General features: G+C 38.5%; 1 protein-coding gene across 4 annotated transcripts in view; it reads left to right on the top strand.

The window, feature by feature from the left end:
* JAK2 (Janus kinase 2) overlaps nucleotides 1–24,214 on the top strand; it is a 185,997-nt gene that overhangs the window by 93,735 nt on the left and 68,048 nt on the right. Inside the window, exons 1-2 of one of the 4 annotated variants that reach the window (XM_010967881.3) lie at nucleotides 8,372–9,192; nucleotides 9,579–9,660. The exons of 1 other annotated variant lie outside the window; for it this stretch is intronic. The gene's annotated coding sequence lies outside the window, so the exon portion shown is untranslated. Of the gene's footprint in view, nucleotides 1–4,742; nucleotides 4,928–8,371; nucleotides 9,193–9,578; nucleotides 9,661–24,214 lie in introns of those variants that run through there. 2 more of the 4 variants (XM_045504961.2, XM_010967882.3) reach the window with 2 other exon arrangements.

Here is a 24,214-nt window from a genome sequence, read left to right as displayed (position 1 = left end):
TTTGAGTTGATTTTTGTGTATGGTGTAAGGGAGTGTTCTAGCTTCCTTGATTTACATACTGCTGTCCAGTTTTCCCAACACCATTTGCTGAAGAGACTGTCTTTATTCCATTGTATATTCTTGCCTCCTTTGTAGAAGATTAGTTGACTAAAAGCTTGTGGGTTCATTTCTGGGCTCTGTATTCTGTTCCGTTGGTCCATATGTCTATTTTTGTACCAATACCATGCTGTTTTGATGACTGTAGCTCTGTAGTGTTGTCTGAAGTCTGGGAGAGTTATTCCTCCAGACTCTTTCTTTTTCTTCAGTAATGCTTTGGCAATTCTATGTCTTTTGTGGTTCCATATCAATTTTATTATGATTTGTCCTAGTTCTGTGAAATATGTCCTGGGTAATTTGATAGGGATTTCAATAAATCTGTAGATTGCCTTGGGAAGTATGACCATTTTAACAATATTGATTCTTCCAATCCAGGAGCATGGGATATCTTTCCATTTTTTTTTAAGTCTTCTTTAATTTCCTTAATCAGTGTTTTATAGTTTTCCACGTATAAGTCTTTTACCTCCTTGGTTAGATTTACTCCTAGGTATTTTATTACTTTGGGTGCTATTTTAAAGGAGATTGTTTCTTTACTTTCTTTTTCTGTTGATTCATCGTTAGTGTAAAGAAATGCAACTGATTTTTTTAGAACATTTTTTATTGATTTATAATCATTTTACAATGTGTCAAATTCTAGTGTTCAGCACAATTTTTCAGTCATACATGGACATATATTCTACAATTTTGAAATGCAACTGATTTTTGAACGTTAATCTTGTAACCTGCTACCTTGCTGAATTCTTTATTTCTAGTAGTTTTTACTGTGAGATTTTGGAAAGTCAGTGTGGCAATAGTCACCAAATTGTAAATATATATATTTCCTTTGACCCAGAGAGTCTAATTGTCTATCCTGGGGAATAGTTTTGTGCCCATGGAGTGTATGTACAAGGATATTCAAGGTTGGTACTGTTTCTAATTGTGAAAATCACAAACCTAAATGCTCATAAATGGGAGAATTATTTAATTATGAGTTACCTATTTTATTGACATTGTATAAAAGTTAAGAAGAATGAGGAAAAGCAATAGTATTGAAATGAAAAATCTCCAGGAAGTGTTAAGTGAAAAAATGGTAACAGAAAAGAGTATAGAATTATCTATTTTGTTTACAGAGTTCAGAACTAAATCTATAGGAAATATGTAGGAAAAAAAATCTGAAAAGTTTTACAACAAACACTTATCAGTGGTTACTCTTGGGAAGTGAAAGAGGGCTAGGAAAAGAGAATCAAGAGGAACTTCCACTTTGTGTCCTTTATTCTATATTGGTTGGATTTACTACAAGTAGTACATATTCATGTACTATTCAAAAATGAAAAAAAGTAGCTTGCTCAAAAGTATACCTAAAAGCCCTTAACAAGGCTAATAGATGCTAAAATGTACAAGATAAACTTTCACAAGGCTTAAAACACATCTATTCCAGTAATTAGCAGTTGTTTAAAAAAATTTCCAAAGTTATCATTCTTTATAAAAACTTTATCAGTTGTAGTGCTGTTGATTCCCTGAACATTTCCTGTGAGTAGTAAAAGAGTTGAATTGGCATCTGAGCAGAAAGCACACGACACTGATATTCTTGTAGCATTTGAGTACCTAGCCCAAAGAATTTGCCTTAGGACTGTTACATCATTTCATGCTTGATCTAGAACAGATAAAGGTGACAGAGAGAAAAACCAAACCAAAACAAAACTCAAATTAACATAAGGACCATTACACAAAAGGAGACACCAAAGAAATCATATTTATTCTTTTTCTTGAAATGAATGGTTGTATCAGTGTTCAGTGGGAGACAGTATTAGGTGTGGAGCAAAGAAGAGAAAGTTATTCTCCAGACTTTTCTTAGTTTCAGTTTGAGGGATGTAGGGTGCTATGTGAGTTTCCTAGACGGCTGCAACAAAATACCACAAACTGGGTGGCTTAAAACCTCAGAAATTTATTCTTTTACAAGTTTTGGAGGCTCAAGTCAGAAATCAAGGTGTTGAGAGTGCCATGCTCCCTCTGAAGCCTCTAGGGAAGATTTCTTTCTTGTCTCTTCCAGCTCTGGTAGCCCCAGGCATTCCTTGGCATTTATAATGCATCACTCCAATCTCTACCTTTCACGTGGTGGCTTTTTCCTTGTGGGTCTCTGTCTTCTCCACTGGTAAGAACACTAGTCTTATTGGATTATGGCCCACCCTAATGACCTCATGTTAACTTGATTGCATCTGCAAAGAGCCTATTTCCATATGTCACATTCACGGGTAGAAGTGGTCAGGACTCCAACGTATGGGGGACAGAATTCAACCCAATATAGATGGGTTGAAGTCTAATCAGTTCTTAATAACAGTTATTTAAAATGTATGACTTTTGCATAAGACTGATTCAGTGGGCTTTAAAGCACATCACAGTCATTCAATTGTAATAATGTCAACAATAGCCCAGAAAGACACAGGTGTCTTTTTTTGAGAAAGCAAATTTTAGATAAAGAAATTCAGGGATAGATCACTGTGATAGATCTTAGTCTAGAAGAGAACTGAGAAGACAGAAACATGGATAAAGAAAGACTACCCTAAAGAAAGTGTTCCCTCAGCGCCAGCTGTCCTACCAGAAGAACATACAGGTTTTCACGTTGACCAACTCTCATGATGTAGAGACAAAGAGGTACAGCCTCAAAATGTTAGGAAGAGAAGGCATCAAGGGAAAGACAAGGGCAAGAAAAGGTCTGATTAAGGACAAATTATAGACATTGGATGTATGTAGCCAGGTAGTGGAGTAGAAACTAAAATTGAGAACTATGTCATGCAGTGTTTTCTGGTCCAGTTTTGTATTTCATAGGTAAAACTGAAATTCAGAGTATTTAAACACATCAGTATGATGCTTTAATAGGAAATCAGATTTTCCTTTGGTCAGTACTGTATTTAGAAGTGGAATGACCACAGCAATTGCAGTAGCTATGGCCCAGAAGATATTAAAGATTATTAAGTTAGAGAAAGTAGAGTGAAGTAATTGAGAAAAGAAAACTGAACAGTGAGGAGGGGAGTGATGTTTTGGAAGAGGAGGTGAAGGTGAGTAAAATTTTCCTGTAGGAAATATCCACCATGCTCAAAGATAGCTTATCTTCTGCTTGTCTTAGACTGTGACTAATGTAGTTATGGTTGACTTTATGATAGAAGATAGAATTCCAAAATTTGTGGGTAAATTGGATTTTTAAAACACAGTACAGCACAGGGAATATAGCCAATGTTTTATAATAACTTTAAATGGAGTATAATCTGTAAAAACTCTGAATCACAAAAATAAATGAAAGGAGCTCATATTATTAAAAAATCCCCATTTTCCTTGTTATAATTTGAGAGAATTCATTTTTATTTTCTTCTCATCAGTGTACTCTAACATCTGTCTTACTCTAGGTTATTTAATTACAAGTACTATGACACTAGTAGATCTAGCTTAAGTAAAAAGGAGAAATTTGTCATAAGGAAGTATTTTCAAGATACCAAATACAGGAAGTTTCTTTGGGCCTTATAAGGAAGAGGAAGCTGAAAAGCTATGAGGATTCATTCCTGGTTCACTCTTTCTCTTTTTTTCTGTCTTCTGTCTTGGTCAGTTTTTTTCTCCTAAAGCAAGTCAGCTTTCTGTGCAACTCCATGTACATGAATACAGATGGCAACCTTACAATGGCAGCTGTAATTTTTGAGCAAGGGTAACTTCATTTGAAGTGAACAAAAAAGTCTGAGCTACTTACTGTCTTTAAATCCCAGTTCCAACTTCCTCAGGAAGGAGACCCTGAATGGCTCAGCTTGAGTCAGGTGACAACTCATGGTGCAATCAAGGGCATAAGAGCAGGGTCACAAACCATAACATAGGGACTAGTGTGTAACTCTGAGTGAAGAGGACAGTTCTCAAAGAAAGAGAGCAGAAACCTTAATCGAAATAAGGACTCAGGAATTAGTGTTCTGTAAACTAATAATTATGCCAGGGGAATTTTTATTTTTAAGAGTGAATCTTGGTATGAACCCTTTGATAAAGAAAAATATTTTTAGTTAATACCTACTATACCTCAAATGTTTTAAGTTAAAATTTTTTGCAAAGTAGAGCACAATTATAATAGACATTTTACATATTTTGACATAATCATCCGCACCTGAAGGAGGTTATTAATTCCTGGCTTGCAGAGGGGGAAATTGTTTTAGTTTTCATGCACCAATATTAAACTTATCTGGTTATCCCCACGGAAGGATGTTGCTTGCCAGGAACACCTTTTTCTTTGCAACTATAATGAAGGATGAAATGATTGATGTAGAGACAGCGATATGATAAAGTGCAGAGGTTTCAGAGAAAATTTTTTTGCCATATCCAACCAAACTTTGAAATGAATAGGCCTAAAATATCTGGGTGATTCAAAATGAAAACCATTGCTTGCTTGTCTGTCTACTTGATTCAGACTCCTGACTTAGTCTTTTGGCTTATTTATGTTACTAGGCCTGGGATGAATTAGCCTCTCTCCACAGCTACTTCCTTGATGCTTTCACGAAAGCACATCCTCTCTATCTTGGGAAGAAAGTAACTCCTGGATCTATCCCCAGTCTTTTGCTTGAGCCTGTTTCCCCTGCCAAGGACTTTCCTATATCTTTTTTTATTTTTTAACCCTCACATTTATGCTTCTCTTTATACAGGTAAAGTGGGGTGCGAGAGGATGGCCATGTCCCAGGTCTTGGTCAAGTTCCTGGGATGCTCCCCATCAAGTGAGGGTCCTTGGCTTCTTGCAGGAAAGAATTCAAGAGGAAGCCGTAGTAGCATGAAGGTAGATTTATTCAGAAAGATACACACTCCATAGACAGACTGCAGGCAGTCTCAGAAGGTAAGAGAGAGGCCACAGAGTGGGGATGATTCATTTTTATGGACTCAATAACTTTGTATGCTAACAAGCGCAAGCATTATTTCAACTACTTTGGGAAGGGGACTGGGATCCTTAGGAACTGGGCCATCATCCACTTTTTGACCTCTGATGGTCAGCCTTGTAACTGTCATGGCACCTGTGGGAGTACCATTTAGCATGCTATTGTATTACAAGCTCAAGTTCTACTGGGAGTGGAATTTTCTGCCATGTTGGTGCTAATTGCTACGTCATTCTTTTAATGGTTGTGCCCTGCCTCCTTCCCTCCTGTCTCACACTTGAGTAAGAATGTTTTCATTATTTCATCAATTAATGGCATAGTTTTGTTTTGTTTTGTTTTGTTTTTTTAAAATCCAAATGCAAGTCTTTCCATTTATCTCTATTACAACTCAGCTCTTATCATTCCTACCCACACAGTTCTGGATAACGCAATAAATTGTGACAAATGCTTCAGGATTACTAAGAAAATCCAACATATTTCTTATACATCCCAGCTTGGTGATTTCTAGAAATTATCCGTACCACAACCATAATAGGCATTTAATAACTGTGCTAAAAATTAAAAAGTACTTTTTTCACCTAAACTTCCTCATTATACTGATGAGGAAATGTAAGCTTAGAAAGTTATTAAATGAGTTCCTTGGTGAAAACTGTGATTCAAACCTGGGTCAGCCAGACTCTCAAGCTTAAGTTCATAAACCCTGAGCCATGGATTTTCAACCTTGACTTTGCATCCAAACCACCTAAGAACTTTAAAAAGAAGTAAATGCCGGGGCCCCATCTCACATGTACTGCTGCAAGTGTGGGTTGGGGAATGGCAGTAAAAAACTACTGCTGCCATGTTGTAACTACAGTGGAAGGACAGAACTTGTGGCACACCACCCCATACTCAACAATTAGCTGCTAATTTTTACTTCTTGATATGGCCATACAATCAGTTTTGAATCTAAATGTGCTATTATCCACCCCAACCCACATGGCCTATTTCTCCATATTGTGTGAAAGAGTGTCTTGAAAGACTTGGTCACATGTCTTGGAATTGTCTTTTATTGTTATCAAAGAAAAGAGGAAACTTTCTGAAATGTTTGCCCTGGGAGAAGATTTCTAGCTTTGTCACTACCCGAGACCACATAAAGAGCTAAAAAATATTCTAAACAGAGTAAAAAGAGCTAAACATTCCAAGTTAGTACTGGCTTAAAATCATATCTTGGTGAGGATGTGAAGGAAAAGCCGGGCTGGGCTAACAAGATAACTCACAAATCCAAGTATCGGAATACTGACCTGAGTTCTGCTGGACTAACTTGTAAATCTGAGTTAATTAGTGTTGGTTTGCTGTTCATGTTTTTTGCTAGCCAGCTGGGTTTTCAAAGATACATATCTGGCTTTGGAATGTTGGTTTGCTGCCTCCTCGCCTCCACTTTTGTGATGATAATGCTGCTAAAGCTGTTCCATGCCTATTGGCCGAATACCCCAAGCTTATACTTTACCCTGTAAAACCTCATGCGCACGTCTTGGAGGTGCTCAGAGCTTCGGAGCAGAAGCCCCTCTGAGCCCGCTGGCGTAATACATCTGAGTACTCCAACCCTCCAAGTGGTGCTTGTTTCTTCACTGGCCTGTCGTTTCCGTAACAAGGAGAGAGGCTTTCACTATTAGGATGACACTAAGCAAGTCACTTTATCTCTCTGCATGGGTGGATTGATTTCTCAAGTCTATAAACCTATGATTAATATATTTTTCTTGTTCACCCTGTCTTCCATATCCAAATCACTAATATAAAAAAGAATCCCTTCCCCCACAAGAAACCCTCAATATTCACTAGTTTCAAATTGCTTTTCCATGCTAGGAGGCAGTAGACAGTAAAAGATTTCTGGTTGAATAAACACATCTTTGCAAAATATAGAAACATTATTTACTACAATGAATGTATCTGTACTGTTTTAGAATTCTTAAACAGCCACCCCCTCCCAACAGTTTAAAGAGAATGCTTCCATTTCAACAGTTCAGATGCTTTTCATTTTAACTCTAGCATTAAGGCCAATTTCAGCACTTTGTCTTCTTTGTGTGGGTCTGTGCTCTGGTTTCTGCTGCAGTAACAGTGTTTGTCTGCAGGAAAAGGAAACTCTCATGGTGGTTGCTGCTTGTAATTTTAGTCTTAATATTCTGGGGAAGATTTTAGATTTGCTTTTGAGTCACAACTCCTATTTCTAATTTCTCTTTAGACATTAAAACAAAAACAAAAACCCAGCAGAGGACTTGCCAGCATATTTTGCTTATTAAGACAGTAGCCATAAGAATGCAATTCCTCTGTAAATCCCTTCTTATGGGAAACAGGGATCTTGTTCATTATTTAAAGAAATCCTTGTGAATTCAAGTCATTTCCTATCCTGCTATCATTTGCTCAAAGACCTTTTGCAATGGGTCTTATGTTAGAAGAAAAGCAGGAGTTGCTTTGGTGAGGTTTATTTAAAGAAACCATTAAATCAAGTTAGACCTGAATCGAGCATCATTTGTATGGGGAAACAGGGGCTATAAATGCATCTGTATTTCTTTCAGCTTGACAGAAAGAGGGCTAATGATGAATAAAAAAGGCCCTACACAGCTGGGTCACAGGCTGCTTCTTTGGCCTCATCTCTGACCACTGCCCCTTCCTTCACTGTCCTACAGCCACAGTGACCTCTTTACGGGTCCTTGAACTTGCCAAGCACATTCCCTTCTCAGGTCTTTGCCTTTGCTAGTGTTTCTGCATGAAACTCTTCCTGGATAGCCACAGGGCTGGCTAATTCTCATCCTTCAGATCTCTGCTCAAATGTCAGTTACTCTGGGAGGTCTTTCCTGGCCATCCTAACTAAAAGCACAACACCTCCTTACTCCTGCTCCTTTACTTTGTATTATTTTTTTCTAGTGGCAGTTACACACTGGTACATTATACACTTAGGGCATTTTTGTCGCTGTATCAGAACACAAGCTCAAGTAGGGCAAGGAGTATGCGGGTCGTGTTCACATAGCACCCTTGGGGGTCCTACAGCCTGGCACACAGTAGGTGCTCCGTAATTATTTCTTGAATTAATGAATGACGCTCTTTGGGATGGTGGAAGTTATTTCTCCTTATTTGCCAGGACTTGGCGCCAATCCGTAGGCATCTGGGCACCTCATTCTACCCTCACCCCTTTCCAGATTGGAATCGGCGCTCGGGATTGCACTGGCACTAAACGGTGCGTGTAAATGCGTTGCCCCAATCCTCGGCGCCACTTCCCTCGGCCCAGCGGCCTTGACTGGGAGGGACAGGTTTCCTGCATATGGAACACAAAAGCAGAAAGAAGACGACAGAGCGCAGGAGGGGAAAGTCTCCGTGCCGCGCCAGGTTGTGCGCAGGGGGCGCCTTCCCGGCCGGGCTGACTCATTCCCAGCCGCCTCCACGGCGGGCTACGGCTACGCGCACGCCCGTCTGCGGAGGGCCGGGCCGGGCACAGCGCCGGCACCGAGCTCTTGCGAGCCCCAGGACCCTGTTAGCCCGTCCAGCTCAAGTTGTGCGCCTGTTCACGCCCAGGGACCACCGCGAAAACCTCCGCGGCCGCCCGCCCGCTTTCCGAGAAGCCACGGTCTGGGGTAACCAACCCCCGCCAGCCGCCCGGCGAACGCCGTGAGAAGCGCCACCTGGGCGGAGCGGCGCACGCGCGCACACGCTGTCCGGGGGCGCGCGCCAGGCTCCCGCCCCACCCCCTCCCGGCTCGGAGGCGGCCTCAGTCAGCCGCGAACGGGCCGCGGGACTGGAGGGCAACTGGGAGGCTGAGTCCGGCGCGAATAGGGCCCTGCGGCGTTGAGAAGATGGTGTGCCTCGGTAGAGGGTGGGGACGACGACTGTGACGGGCTTCCCAGCTTCCCGAAGTGGGAGTGGTGTGCGCTGCAGGAAGAGAGAGGAAGAGCAGAAGGGGGCAGCAGCGCCCGCCGCTAACGGCCTCCCTGGGCGCTGACAGGCTGGGCCGGCGCCCGGCTGGTTCGGGAGTTCGCGCCGCCGCCTCGGCCGTTGGGCGCCTGGGCCCGGACTTGCGGCGCGTGTTGGGGCGGAGGGCTGCTGCCTCCGCGCAGGAAGAGCTCTAGTCCTTGCTGCCGAGGGATGTGAGTGGGAGCCGAGCCCGCACGGGAGGGCCCCGGAGGGCCCAGCCGGGCGGACGCAACAACCCTTGCCCGCTCCCGGGGCTTCGCAGATATTGGCCGACCCGAGGCGCAGGGTAGGAGCAGTCCCTGCGGGCTTGTGGGCGCGTCCTCTTCGCCCGATCGGTACAGTGGGAGGGCGTTATTGCTGCTTGGGCTCCGGGTGGGGGAACAGCAGTTGTCTTTCCTCTCCTTCCCACCTCCTGATCCCCGCTTCCCCGCTGCTAGTGGCAGTAAACTTCTCGGCAAGAAAATCTTCCTTTTTAAGAGAAAACCTACAACGGAGTGTCTTGCTGTTGATATTTGCATCCTTATATGCCTGATATTCCTCCTCCTCCTTTATTTACCCTTGCTTAAAATTTTCTAGACATTTAAACGGCTCGGAAAAGAGCATCTATTTCCCCTGGATTTTTGCGGTGGTAACTGCTGCCTTTTTTTTTTTTTTTTTTTTTTTTTGGTGAAGATTTTGGAAGCAGGCAAGGGAAGAAGATGTGATCTGTTTCTCTTCTGCAGAAAAAGAGGCCCTTCTTCCCCTTCCCGCGAAGGTGGGTTTGCGATCCTTGTCGCTGTCCTTTGTCGCTGCAGTAAAGACGAGGGTGTCGATCTGTGAGTGCGTGCGTAGGAAGGTTGGAAGCGTGTGTCGACAGACAGGGCTCTTTGTTGCTTACTCCTTTGAAAATGGCAGGGCTGAACTTTGAATGTTGGTCTGGGAGGGTAATTTTGGGGTTTATTGTTGCTCTTGGATCCTTTAAGAAACATTCATTGTGTCTTTCTCTGTTGATTGTGCATTGTGTTTGCAGAAAGAACGTTGTCCGTTGCCCTTTTTCTACTCAAGCAGCCAAAGATTCTTAATCTTTCAACGTGGAACATTTTCAAATAATAAGAGAGACTTACTGAGAGGACACGTTAGCTTCTTTTGCTGGGGTTTCTGCTACCACATTGAATGCTTCCTGAATGGTTTTATCTGCCTAAGTTTGCTGTGTCGGTTGAATTTACCCATTTTGCTTTCCGGTGGTTATTAATCTGTCAGGAGAAACTCCTTTTCTCTGAATGAAGGGGTAGAGGCAGCTGAGTGTGTCATAGAGGGGAAGAGAAATGTGGAGAAGGAAACTCGAAGTGGGAATAAGAGCGGTGACGATTGCTTTTGGTTTCATAATAGGTTTATACAAGTTGCAGGAGTATTTGCAAATACTCTGATATAACACCCAACAGATGTGAAGATGAATAATCAACCTTTGGTCTCCATTTTGGTACCCCCTTCACCTTTTACCATTTTGGATGTGAGAATTACTTGTCTGTAGGTGCACCTATCTGTTAGTGTGTAACGTATCTACGAACTGGATGTGTCCAGCATTTGCCTTAACAGTACATATATTTACCTGTACAGGAAAGCTACAGTACTTGCTGACTAGTTAAGCACGTAATGCTTGTTTTTGCTCTAATTGAATGTCCTATGTTTGGAGTTTTACTGTGTTTTAGGGACCTGTTAAGGAATAGTTTGTTTCATTGACTGCTTTTCCCTAGTGATTTGAGACAGGTGTCTCAGTTTTAGGAAGGGCACATGATCTTTTCTCTGCTTCACCTGGCTGTTGCTGAAAGGTGAGATGCTTTTGAGGCAGAGTAGAAAAGGACATGGGCTTTGGGGTCAGTTCTGGGTTTGAATTCTGGTGTTGCTGCCACTTAATAGTGGTATTATGTAAAATATCTTTGAGCTTCACTTTCTTACAAGATTGTTGTGAGGATTGAGTAAGATTGTGCATGCGAAGAAGTACATTGCTTGGCTATTGTGAAAAGCATGGCTACTCTCATGGCAGGGCAGGCAAAGGATAGTCAAGAGAAGGGCAGAATGATTCTGCCAGTCATCAGTGTTTCTTCCTCTTTGGTATAAGGAGAGAAGGGACTTTTATGTCTTGAACTGGTTAAGGTGTCTTAGAGCCTTTTTATAGAAAGAGTACCTCTCTCCCCAACTCTTCCCCTACCCCACCATCTGTGCTGCTCCTGCCAACTATTGTGCTGCCCTCTTGTGGTTAACCGTGCTAATAAGAACTTTCTTTAGCTCCTCTCTCACTACTTTTTTTTCCTTCTCTTTTTAAGCCCCTTCCCTTGGCTCCCAGTTTCTCAAACCGTATGCTGAAGTGCCCCAGAACGCCACTGAACTCAGGCTTGAACTAATAGTTTGAGGTAGTTCAGTTTCAACATTAGATTGACACATTCATTTTTACAATGTCAGGTTTTTGCAAGCTGTGTTTTTTGGAGGTTGCTCTGATAAAAGGCAACTCCTATATGAAAATCATTGTGATACAGGATATGAGAGTGTGATGTTATCCAATTTGATTCCAGGTTTGAGAAGCTGTACGTTGCCCATCGAGCACTAAGTTAACACTTTGCTAAGTGGTTTGAACCCACCTACCTAAGTGTTCCTTTTGGCCTGGGGTGCTGTGAAAAAATTAGGAAGACTAAGGATCCTCTAAGTAGATAAAATTTGGAAGCCTCTGCCTTAGCTTTTGGTTGGCTTTAATGATAATTTTTTTTTTAATGGAAAAAACATTTTTTAATGTTGGTCACTAATTGATTCCCTTTCCCTCTAAAATTATTGGTACAGTTACTGACACAAAGCTAGTACCAGCTGATCATAGCTTAATATATTTAGTCTCCTATTTAATATCTTTATAGCTTCTGCCCAGTTTTTTTCATTTTAAACTAATCCTATTGCTTGTCCTTCTAGTTACTTCCTGATTTTTCCAGTCTTGGTTTTCTACTAGTATTTTTGACCATCTCCTTAAACTCAGCATGCCCCAGATGAAAATCATCATTTTATACCCTTTTGTAATTTCCTTCTCTTCTGGTATTACAGGCTTTAAATTAGGCATCTTTAAACCACCTCTTTCATTTACCACATAAATTAATCAGTCCAATATGTCCTGCTCATATTTCTTTTGTCATTCATATCTGTTTTACCGCTTGAATCCCAGGACTCTTTTCCTTAGCCTAGAATATTAAGAATCATATTAACCTCATAGGATCTAGCAGCTCTTTCTTCTATTTATTTTCAATAGAAATGTCACTCCAGTACTCCCCAGTGTGGCGTTCTCTTGCCTCTCAATCTTCAGTGACTTCCCACTTTACACTTGATAAGTTTAACTTGCTTTTCTTGGCTTTCAAGATACTGTATCATTCATCTCTGCCCTATTTATTTAGTCGTTTGTCTTACTTAGGATGCTCAGCACGCATTCTCAGCTCTTGTATTACAAGCTGCTTTCTGTACTTTCTAATAACAGCTATGCTTATTCTGTTTTTTAACTTTCATACATGTTTTTCATCCCCCTACACCAAGCCCATTTCTACATCCTATTGCACTACATTAATCACTCCTTGATATAAAATAAAGCTTCTTATATAACAAACTATTATTATATAAAACTTCTTATATAATCTGATTATAATAACTATTTATTATCACTACTGTTATTCTACTGTTACTACTACTGTACTCTTAGTTAAAATTTCACCTCGTTTGTGAAGCTGTTTCTCGCCAAATACTGCTTTTTTCTGCTCTATAGTTGTTTTAGTGTTAAATTTCTTTACATGGGTTAATTATATACCATTCTTTGGTTGTTCAATATTTATTGCCCTAGTGTTAGCCATATCTGTTGATTGTGTATGCCTTGAGAAACAATACCTAGATTAAAAAACACACACAATGCTGAGCACTTGGGGAGCAGTCAATAAATACTGTGTATTAAAAAAGAATTTTAGGCAGTAACCAGAAAAATATTTATTTATTTGCTTATTGTTTGTTACCTACAATGTAAAGGTACTTTGCAATATCCAAAAGAGATGCAGAAAAATGTAAAATAGGTTCCTTCCCTTGAAGACTTAAAATGTAATTGAGGAGATAAGGTAAATAATAAAATTTATAGATATCTGAGACCACATAGAGTTGAAATCAGCAGAGGAGGTAGAAGCAAAACTGGGCAGGGTTTGATTTTACATAAGCGGAAGGAGCTTGTATAGGAGGTAAGCAAAGGCAAAATACGCACTACAGATTCAAAGAACAGTACGTGAACAGCTTGACTGAAATGAAAGTTTGTGTGGGAGAATAGTAAGAAATCAGGTTGAATATGAGCACTGGAATTATATTATGGATGGCTTTAAGTGCTAGGAAGAATTTACTTTGTTCCTTAAGTAACAGAGAAGCTTTAAAAGGTTTGGATTGAGAAAGAACTTGATAAAAGAAGTATTTTGGGAAAATCATAGTGGGACCAGTCGTGGGTAGAGTATGAGCTGGAAAGAAGTGTTAGAGCTAGGAAAAGAGTCGAGGCCTGAGGTAATGAGGATTTGAATTTAGTGAAGGTAAGACTGGAGAGATGTCACACAAGATTTCATTATGGGCTGGGTGAGAAAGGAGGATGTAGTTGGGGAGGAAGAGGAGTAATAAAAGATGACTTTGAACTTCTGATTTTTAGTGACAGAGGAAATCAAAGAATGTTGAAACTAAGACATCTCAGAACATCTGGGCCACTCTAAACATTTTATGCATTAGGAAACTCAGAGAGATTTAAAAGTGTGGCCAAAGTTACTCACCTAGTTGGTGCCAAAAAAGAACTAGGGTTTTAATAATGACAGTACTGGCAGAAATAGGTATGAAAGTATTGGTATCTAATTGAGGGGATACAGGTAATTGGGCTTACATTTTGGATATGTTGGGTTTGAAGTGACAGTGGGGCCAGGCAAGTGAAAATAGCTAGATACTGGGACAATATGACTAGAACTTACTAGAGAAATTTAAGGCTGGGATTGTTGTGCCTTAACAGAAAGAAAAGCAGTGGATCTGAGATTGGGCCGTGAGAATATAATTAGAGAGTGGGTGAAAAGAGGAATTGGCAAAGGAGACAAAGAAGGAACAGTTAGTATGAAAGGCAAGTGGGTAGGTAGGTTAAGAAGATGGGAGGGATTAACAAGTTGATCATTGTTGATTACTGCCAGGAAATGAGAAGAATTAGAATTGAAAAAGGTCTTAAAAATGTATACTGGTGTTTTTCCTGATATAAAATCTATAAAAGGAGAAGAAAGAAGAAAATTGCTTACATGCAGAAATTTCCCCACTGCTAATATTTTGTTCTTTCTAGTATAACAGACAACCTTTGAATATGACTTTTGGTTGATTGAGGGAGACTTCTGTTAAAGCTCCATCACTGGGATTAATGATGAGAATTTTAGGCATAATAAAGGGTGGGAGATATTTTTCCAAAGAGTGTCATTCATCTGTGTCCTTTCATATCACATGACCCAGCTACTGCTATTCCTTATGGATATTAGCCCTGCGTTTGTATTATTTGAATGAGTAGACATTCAGTGGTTACCATTAGACATTCAGTAGTCTGTCCAGTTAGACAAATGACCTCTGGGTACTATTGTACTGGTAAGATGGGAATAAAATAATAAGGTATTAACTGCTTAAAGGAAAGAAATTCTTGGTAGATAACTTATAAAACTGAAGGTAGCATGATTAAGAGTATTCAGAGTAGGAGAATTGGAAAGGGCAAAAGGAAGCATTACTTGTTTTTGAAGCCTGTACAGTATGTTGCTAGAGGTCAACTAGGTTGAGATATTCCTTGGGCTGTTTTGCTTGAATGCTTATTTTGATCTTTCCAAGGGCACTGTTCTGCCTTCTTTTTTAGTATCAGTCCTTGGGAATAGGGCATTCATTATTGCTTACTAAATAATTTTAGTTTAATGAATTGTTGATTATGAACTATTATGTCACTAGGTATTATTTTTGTAATATAAAAGGTAGTGTGATCTGAGAAAGTGCACTATTTTGGAAATCGGGATCAAGGACTGACTGCTGTCAACATGATGTGTGGTTTTGAGCAAGTTGTATAATCATTGAGTCTTATTTTTTCCTCATTTGGAAAATAGGGAAATGGAATAAATGTTTTTTAAAACTTTGTTTACTTTAAAAAAAAAAGTGAAATTACATAGTACAGTGTATATAAAGTTTAATAAATAAATGACTTAAATGTTTATAACAAAATATAGCATCGCCCTGGTGCCTCCCCCATCTCTGATTCCTGTTCTCCAGAAAACCAGTTTCAGATCTTCTAAGTGTCTTCTGATGCTTACTTCCATGTTTCTAAATAATGTTGTCCACCATCAGTAAGTTCCGCTCCTTTCCCCCTTTACAGTGAACAAACTATTCAGTGATCTACCTAAGGCTTCTTCATCTACTTTGATAGAGGAACCCTTCTCCTTTTGCCTTCAAGGACTTTACTGTTGTATTTCTCCCTCTTTTTCTTGCATTTTCAATTTTTCCCTGTACTGGATCATTTCCATCAGTATGTATTTTGGTTGCTATAGCTCTGTGATGGAACCAGCCCAAAACTTAGTGAGGTAAAACAACTACGTTTTTAGACTCTGGTATATCAGTCAGTACTTCAGATCGGACACATTAAGGTTGACTTGTTTCCACACTGCAATGTCTGGGACCTCAGTTGAGAAGACTTGCTTACTAGGGTAATTTGGAGGTGGGGGGAGTAGTATCATCTGGAGGCGTCTTCACTCACATGACTGGTAGTTAACACTGGCTGTTGACTGTGATCTCATCTAGGGCTCTTAACTGGAGCATGTACATGTGGCCTGGACTTCCTTAAAACATTGGGGCCTCAGGGTAGTTGGCTTTCTTACATGGTGAGTCAGGGTTTGAGTGTTTCAGTGAATGTGGTGGGGTGGGGGTTGGAAGTAGACTCTGCTTACTATTGTGTTACTGAACTAGGTTCATTTGCCTGACTTGAAGCAAGCCAAATGCTGAGACACTGAGGTTTGCAGCAGAGAAAATGCTTATTCATGAGGCAGCCAAGTGAGGAGGCAGGAGAACAAATCTCAAATTTGCCTTTCCAAAGGTGAGGGGCTTGGGATATTTATGGGATAAAGAAGCAGGGTGGTCTGAGGCATGGGGAAAGGTTATTTGAGGCAGGAAAAAGGTAAAGTAATTGGTGTTCTGCACAGGCATGACTGAGCTATATGCTTCTTCCTGGAATGCATGTTCAGAAAATGGCATTAGCATGATCTTAGGGTGGGATTTTTGTCCCTCTTAACATCAAAAGGTCTTCCATTGGTCACTCTTGCAGGCCAGTTGAATGGTTGGTGGTCTCAGCTGGTTTGAGCTGGTCAAGAATTAGCTCTAAGTTCTTGAAAAACAACTTAGGCAACCATTACTATAGTGACCCATATCTCAAAGATGTTATCTATAAGACAGTGGGAATTTAGAAGTATATTGCTTGGCTAGTGACTTAGCTGTGTGTTTTAAAATCAACTAAAAACAGGTAATTAAAAGCAAGTGAGTCAGGTTAAGTTTGGTGGGCTTAATCAGGTTAGCCCTCGGTTTCAACTGGGGAGTGGCAAGGTCCCATTGTGGAAGAAAAGAACATGGAATGGGAGGTATTGTTGTGGCCATCTCTGGACAATGTTATTGCCATAGTTCCCCTTTTGCCACTTGTAACATCCCTTCTACATCCAAAATACTCTAACATTCTTTACTCAGAGATCTCTAATTCACATTCCATAATGACGTCAGCTCAAAATCCAGTATCTCATCATCAAAATCAGGTCTAGTTGCAGATGGGGTTCTTTGGGTATGTTTTCTTGGGAATGATTCCTCTTTAACAGAAGATCTCTGAAAAGACAAATAATATGCCCTCACATAATTAATGTGTAAGATTGGAAAGGCATATATTAGCTACATTAGACATTCCTGTTCAAAAAGAGCGAAAAGGAAGTCACAGAGCAGTGTACAGCAATTCTGAAACCTGGCTGGGTGCATGTTGGCAGTTCCTTGATTAGGGTTCAGTCCTATTCCCCAAAAGTTGTTCTTAGTGGGCTGTGGGGTCTTCTTTTGGTGTTTGGCTTTCCCTTTTCAATCATTTTTTTCCCCTAGAAGAACTGATCTTTCTTTGCAACTGAGTAACTTTCTGAGCTTGCTTCCTGTCTATAATGGTTTAGGGTCCAAAGTCCTCCTTTCATTTTATATAGTTACTGTCCTTTTCGTTCTAAACTAATATAACTCCAATGAAAACTTTGTGGACTTTGTGTCAGTTCATAATCTACTGTCAGACAAAGGCCATACCCACAAATCTGTTTTGAGAGGAGCTTTTTCCTACATTAGGCTTCTGTGAAGCTTCTGTGGAACAACACTCTTAAGATCCTAAGATAATCTTTTGTTTGCAAGAATCTGTGATGTACTGTATTAAATCTTCCTGAGGTATTAACAGTGATTCCACTCTAGTTTTGGTTTTTGCCTTGAGGCTGTTTCTTACTTTAAAAACAGTTTGCTGGGTGAAAAGACTGTTCTGAGCCCTTAACATTTCATTGAAATTCCACTCACAGAGTGAATAGTTCATTCTTTATTTCATCTCTCTGCTGTCTCAATTATAAAGGCAGAAGAAGTAGCTAGCTGCTGCTTCAACATTCTACCTAGAAACTCCTTAATTCAACAAGTATGTATTTTATTTTCCATGGTATTGTAGGTGATAGTTCTGCCAGGCTTTCCACTCCTATATAACAAAGGTCTACTTTTATTCAGCTTTCAATAGCATTTTCCTCACTTTCCTTTAAGTCTTCACTGACAGCTTCCTTGAGGCCTTATAGATATCCATGAACTCTCCTCAAGGCCCTTTAAATTTGTGAACACAAACCTCAGATGGGTCCTCATGTCTTCTTGGCTTTACTGGAACTGTTCCCTAACCCAGTGGTTCTTACCCGAATTACTTAGAGGGTTTGTTGAAGCACAGGTTGCTGGGCCCCTTGCCGAGAGTTTCTGATTCAGTAGGTTTGTAGTGGGACCTGAGAATTTGCATTTCTAAAAACCCAGATGCTGCTGCTGATGTTGGTTTGGGTACCAGCCTGTGAGAATGACTGATTTAAACCAGGGTTTGGCAGTGGTTTTTTTTTATTAAGGACCAGATAGTAAATATTTTAGGTTTTTCGGGCAAAATTGTCTCTGTTGCCACTACTCAGTTCTGCCATTATGGTGCCAAAGCAGCCATAAATGAACAGACCTGTAAAGCTTTATTTACAAAATAAGCAGTTTCGTAAAGCTTTCTTTACAAAAACAGGCAACTGTTTAAATTTGACCTGTGAACTGTAGTTTGCCACTTCCTAATTTATACCATTACTTGAGTTCATATTGTCTTCGAGCTATTGCACCATTTGTATTCCCCTTTGGAGCAAAGCTCTTTCAAAGGGTTGTCTATGTTTGTCTCTTTTAACTCTCTCTTAAAACATTCATCTGCTTTTTAAACAGCTGACATTTAAATGTTTTAGAAATCAAAAAGTAGTAAATATCTTTCTACCTAAGTCAGTTTGTATGTACGTGACCATAAATATAGGCCAAATAAATAGAGAAGGAATCACTAATTCAGCAGCAGTATGTGTTATTAATTTCAATAAATATTGCCAAGTTGATCTTCATAGAAATGCCAGTTTATAATTTTCTGCACTTTTCTGGTTGTTTGATCTTTGCCAATTTGAGATGTGAAAAATAGGATCTCATTATAATTTTAATTTGGTTTAAATTTTCTTTTCTTGGGAACTGTTCACTCATATCCTGGCCCATTTTCTATTGGATTGTTGACTTTTAACTTTGGTTTGTGGGAGCTGTTTTTATACTGAGGAAAATAGCTCTGTATTTGTGAAATGAATTGTAAATATTTTCTCCAGGTTGTCTTTTTATCTTTTGCCTCTGTTTATAGTGTGCTTTTTTTTTTTTTTTTGGTCATGTGTACAGTTTTGTTTTTTGCTGTTCTTTCCAGTCAGTTATCCATTTATTATTTATTATTTTTAAATCATACTTGCTTAGGTATTGAAAATTATGGTGTTGAAACTCTCCCATGTTTTCTTGATCCATCTGGAATTTATATTGGTGTAAGGTATAGGATGGAATCCAGCTTTTTTCCTTCAGTTAGTTGTCTAGTTGTTCCAAAACTATCTGTTGAATAATCCATCTTTTCTCTGGTGCTATGAAAAGGTAGTGTTTTTTTTTTGTTTTGTTTTTGTTTTGTTTTTGGTTTTTTTGAGAAGGTTGTGTTTTAAATTGTGTGTATAGTTAGGTCTTTTTTCTGACTTTGTTTTGTTCCTGCTGTGAAATTATACTGTGAGTCTTAGGTCAGGGAATATTTCTATTTGGTTCCTTATTTTCAGGCCCAATATAGTATTTAGCACACAGAAGGTATTCAAATGTTTGAAAATAAAATAAGTCAACAGTTTAGGGACAGAAGCAGATCTTTATGTCAATTATTCAATTTAATTGTTCTATTCAATTTTCCTCTTTAGTCTTATTTTTAATCTTGGATTTAATCTGGATTTTTCTGTTTTTATTTTACCCTTTTTTTAAACTTTATTATGAGGTCTTATTTTTTTATATTTAATGAATGCATTTTTGCTAACTTAAGACTCTTCCTAATCTATTTTTGGCCTTAAACTGTTTAAAATTCACACTTTAGTTTTATCTGTATCATACCAAAAGAAGTTTGTCACTTCATAATGGCAGTCCATAGGATAGGGTGAACCATTTGAGAATTGAAACCCTTAAGAAGACATTAATTTAAGGGTTAATTTAAGGGTGTGGATAATTGATCAGTTTAGACAAGATAACTTAAAGGTGAGTATAGATTTTATAACTTAATATTTTGAAGAACTGAACTTAGAATAGTGTTTTTTAAGCTTTTGTATTGGACCAGTACTACTGTTACTGAACGCGGTCTGGCTGCTCTGCTGCTCAAAAAAAATCAACACTCGAGAAAGGCAGTGTTGATAGAAAGGAAAGTTGCTTTTAATCAGAATGCCAGCGATCTGGGGAGCTGGTGGGGAAAATGTCCCCAAAATATCATCTCCGAAGATTCTGCTCAGCCATGAAAGTTTTAAAGGGAAATAGGGGGTGGGAGTAATCTTAGTTTATCTTTGAGATGGAAGGTCAGAGTTGTTGCAACCCCTGTACATGCAGGCTTGTCAACTCCTTGTGAATTTTCTTTAGATGCTATCTTATTCACACAGTTTATCCTCGTGATTACTGAAGGGGAAGCTAAGGAAGAGATGTGGTCTGTTAATTACTTATTCTCCATTTCTGCTTTGATCTAGGAAAGAACCTACACATTAGGCGAGGTATTCAGAAGAAAGGCATGAGGGTGCCTGGTTTAAGGTTAATGGCAAGACATATGGGGCCTCCAACAGAGAGCACTTTCCTGTAAAGAGCTCTTTCCTGCCAGAAGCTACTTACACTACTCTGTAAATAAATATGTATGAACGAGAGAGCAGAGTATTACCCTGTATTGTTAAAAAATATTATCCCTACCTTTATCCCCACCTCTCCCACGATTTTCAGGCAAATATCCTGTGACAGTTGGAATAGTAATAAATATTACCATGAACATTTAAAATTATTAAAAGTAAAATAAGTACACCTTCACTGTAATAAGTTTGATTCACAGTGCATCTGGTTATGGTGGTCAATAAGAGTTAACGCTTTATTAGGAAGTCTTCATGGTAGAAATTATTTCTCTCCTTTTATACTACTTCCCTTGCTTCACTCCCCACCTCTGTTTTATGGGCAACAGTTAGATATACTGGTTTTACAAAGGTTTAATGTGGAAAGTTTCATTAGGAGAGGAATCTAGGACTCGGGGAATGACCCAGAGAAGAAAATAATAAATTATAGTACAAGTCTATTTAATTTATGATGGGTTAATGAGGAAGAGAAATCCATTCAAAATAGAAGATGCTTCAGTGTCTAGAGAATTATATTTCATTTCCATATGTATTCCTCATTCTTTGCTTGTTTATCCATAAGTACTTTATTTTATTTTTTAACTGATATGCTATAATCTTTAAAGGATTATTTCAGAAAAGTGTCTAAACTAGTCTTCTAAAATGGTAGTATTTTTTAAATCAGTATGAACTTAAATTCATACTGATTTCCTACTGATTTAAGTAACTTTATATTTTTTGTGTATCAATAGCAAAGGATAGTGTAGTATGTCAATAGTAGAATTACATTTCCCATGCAGTTTATTTTCAATAGGCAAACTCACCACTTGTTAAAATTTTTTAAAGTGTAAAAAAATTATTGATAGTATAAGCTTGAGATGTGATTGTTTTGAAATGAAATCTTAAGGGGAAGCCCCCGCCTCCATGCACTTTCAGAGATCTGTTCAAAGCACTTTCCACCATCTTTATTGTCACTTTTGTCTGTGTATGTTACACATTTTCAATCTACCTTTTCCTGTATAGTCATCATAGAGCATGATTCTAAGGAGTAGCTCAAAATCTGTTCCTAGAAATAGGGAAAGGGGATTAAATTTGCGAAAGAATTTGCATTTTCTCCCATTTCTATTTATATATAATCCACAGCATCAGGTTTCTCGGGGGGGGGGGTGGTTTAAATTGTTGCCTCTCATGTATATACTTTTGTGACTAGACCAAGGTAGATAATGAAGTTTGACTTCATTGTCCCTTAAATGTGTAGCTGTTTTCATCCTCTTCTTTTCTAGAGTAAGTATTCATCTCGGATCCCTTGTTCTCAAGTGAAAGAATCATGGTATTGTTTTAAAATATACATATTTGCATATATTTTACATTGTTTTAAAAGGCAATAGCAGAGTAGTATACAAGCTTTGAACAATATCTCTTCATACAGAAGTCAAGTGAATAAAAGTGGTCATCTAAAAATTACATTTATCAATCAAAGAGGCAAAAAGGATTGCATGTCTTTCTTATGATCGACAGAATTTACTTATTAATAAGCTTTAATATCTTTCTGGATGTTTCTGTATAGTGACAAATTAAAATAGTTTAAATGAATGGATCATTCCGTTTGTTCTAGTTTGAGCCATTTTAACTCCAGTATATTGTGGAGGCCTTTCCATTTCAGTGTTTATTCATTCAGTCAGTCATTTATTCATTTAGTCTTTATCTCACTCAGTCAGAGGGTCACTCAGCCCAGTCAGTCAGTCAGTCAGTCACTAATTTGATTAGTTGGTTACTCTCTTGACTGGTCACTCAATCACTCATTCATTCTATCAGTCACTTATTCATTCAGCTGGTCAGTTAGTCAGTCACTCAGATCACTCACTCAGGGGTCCTTTGGTCACTCAGTGGGTCACACAGCTGGTCAGTCAGTCCCTCATGCACCCACACATTCAGACAGTCAGCATTTAATAAATATTTATTAAATAGATAATGCAATCAGTCATTCAGTAGATACTTATTCAGTGTCTGTTTTGTGCTCTGCACAACATTTAGTGCTAAGGATAAGTCAATGGACATCGTTTTTAATGTCTTCATAGTATTCAGTTGATTAAGTATAATACAGTTAATTTATCAGATCCCTTTAATGTCTTTGAATTTTTTTATTATTATAGACAGTGTTTCATAGAATTCTTAGCTATGCATCTTACTGCTCTTGTCCTTTTTAAATGGACAAATTCTTAGATGTTCTTGTTTTTTTATGTCCTTGCTGACACTGGCAATTGCGAATCTTTTTAATCTTTGCCAGTCTGGTAGGGAAGAAACAGTGTCTCATTATTATTTACTTTTCTCAGATTATTAATGATGTTGACCATGACTGTTTTAGGAAATGTTTGCATTTCTTTTGTGAAATTCCTATTCATGGTCTTTGTCCATTTTCTTAGTGATTTGTAACAGTTACTTGTATAAATACATTAAACCTTAGCAATATATGTTTTTCTCTCAATTTTTAAGAAAACTTTTGATTATGATGTTTATAATTTTAAGTCAAGTTTATCAGTCTTTATTTCCTTTATTGGTTTTTATTTAGATGTTATATTTGGAAAGGATGTACATACTAAGTTACCATATATACTTGGATTCATTTCTTGATGCAGTTTTGGTCCACTGATCTGTCTTAAGAATATACCAATACTATTTTGACTACAGTTGAAAACTTTATAGTAAGCTTTAATATCTGATGGGGTAAATTTCTTCCTATTATTTTTCTAACAAATATATTAAGAATTCTGATAAAGTAATTACAAAAGATAAATACCTCAAAGGACAAATAAGAAAAAAAACACAAACAGTTCATAAGTACCCATGGACAACAAATATACCCATCCTTACCAGTAATGAGGAGAATTTAGTTAAAATAAGAACTAAGTTGCTTCCTTCCTTTCTTCCTTCTTTCCTTTGCAGTAAAATATTTCTAGTAAATAGGTTGAATTACAGGCTATGCAAAAAACCCCTCATTCACAATAAGAGCTTTTAAATGCTCATGAAATACATTTAAACAATTTAACAGGATCTGTATTTTAAAAAATATTTCTGTTGCATTTAATCTTGTTTATAGGACATACACATGTTTTTATATAATGAGATTCTTATATTATCATAAACATTATTCCTCTTCATTAATCCAACGAAGGGGTTCTTTTGTACTATTACAGCATTTATAAGTATATTTTAAATAAAGAAAGTTTGTGAATGCACAGATAAAGATTAGCAAATAGCCAACTGCTTTTTGTGTATCATCTTTTGGTTTAATGTCTCAGCTTCACACAGGATCTTTTGCTTTAGAAACACTTTAGAGTTACTTTCCACCCCCCCCAACCAAATATGTTTAATGCTTTGGTTTTAAAGCATTAAAAATTCCTCTCTTTACAATATTTAGCTTGCGGCTTTAGACTAAATGTGCCTGTGTCAACTTTAATAATACAAGAGCCAGTTATTTTACCAGCAAAAGTGGGTTTATTTGGGAATAGCCAGAGGAATTGCATTTCATGAAATGCAAGTTACAGTGGACTAAAGGCAAATCCAGAGAACAAAAAAGGGGAACTTATTTTTATAAGGAAAAAGGGGAAGTTGGGACTGGGCATTGGAGGAAGCGGGAAGTGCAAAGCATGGAGGCTTCTCATTGGTTGGGTTTCTGCAGTCTGATTGGCTGGCTGTCAAGGGTCAGAGAGAAGTTTTCTTCTTCCTGCTGCAAAGTAGAGGCACCTTCGTGTCTGAGATATAGGCATATGTCTCTTTTGCTTGGAGCAATCGATGATGCATGGCAGGACCTGAGTGCTCCGCCTACAGACTTGTCCCAAT

This window comes from Camelus bactrianus, chromosome 4, assembly GCF_048773025.1.
Source record: "Camelus bactrianus isolate YW-2024 breed Bactrian camel chromosome 4, ASM4877302v1, whole genome shotgun sequence".
In the NCBI taxonomy this organism is placed as follows: domain Eukaryota; kingdom Metazoa; phylum Chordata; class Mammalia; order Artiodactyla; family Camelidae; genus Camelus; species Camelus bactrianus.
Note: the sequence above shows the minus strand (reverse complement) of the source record. Positions and strands in the feature narration are given on the sequence as shown.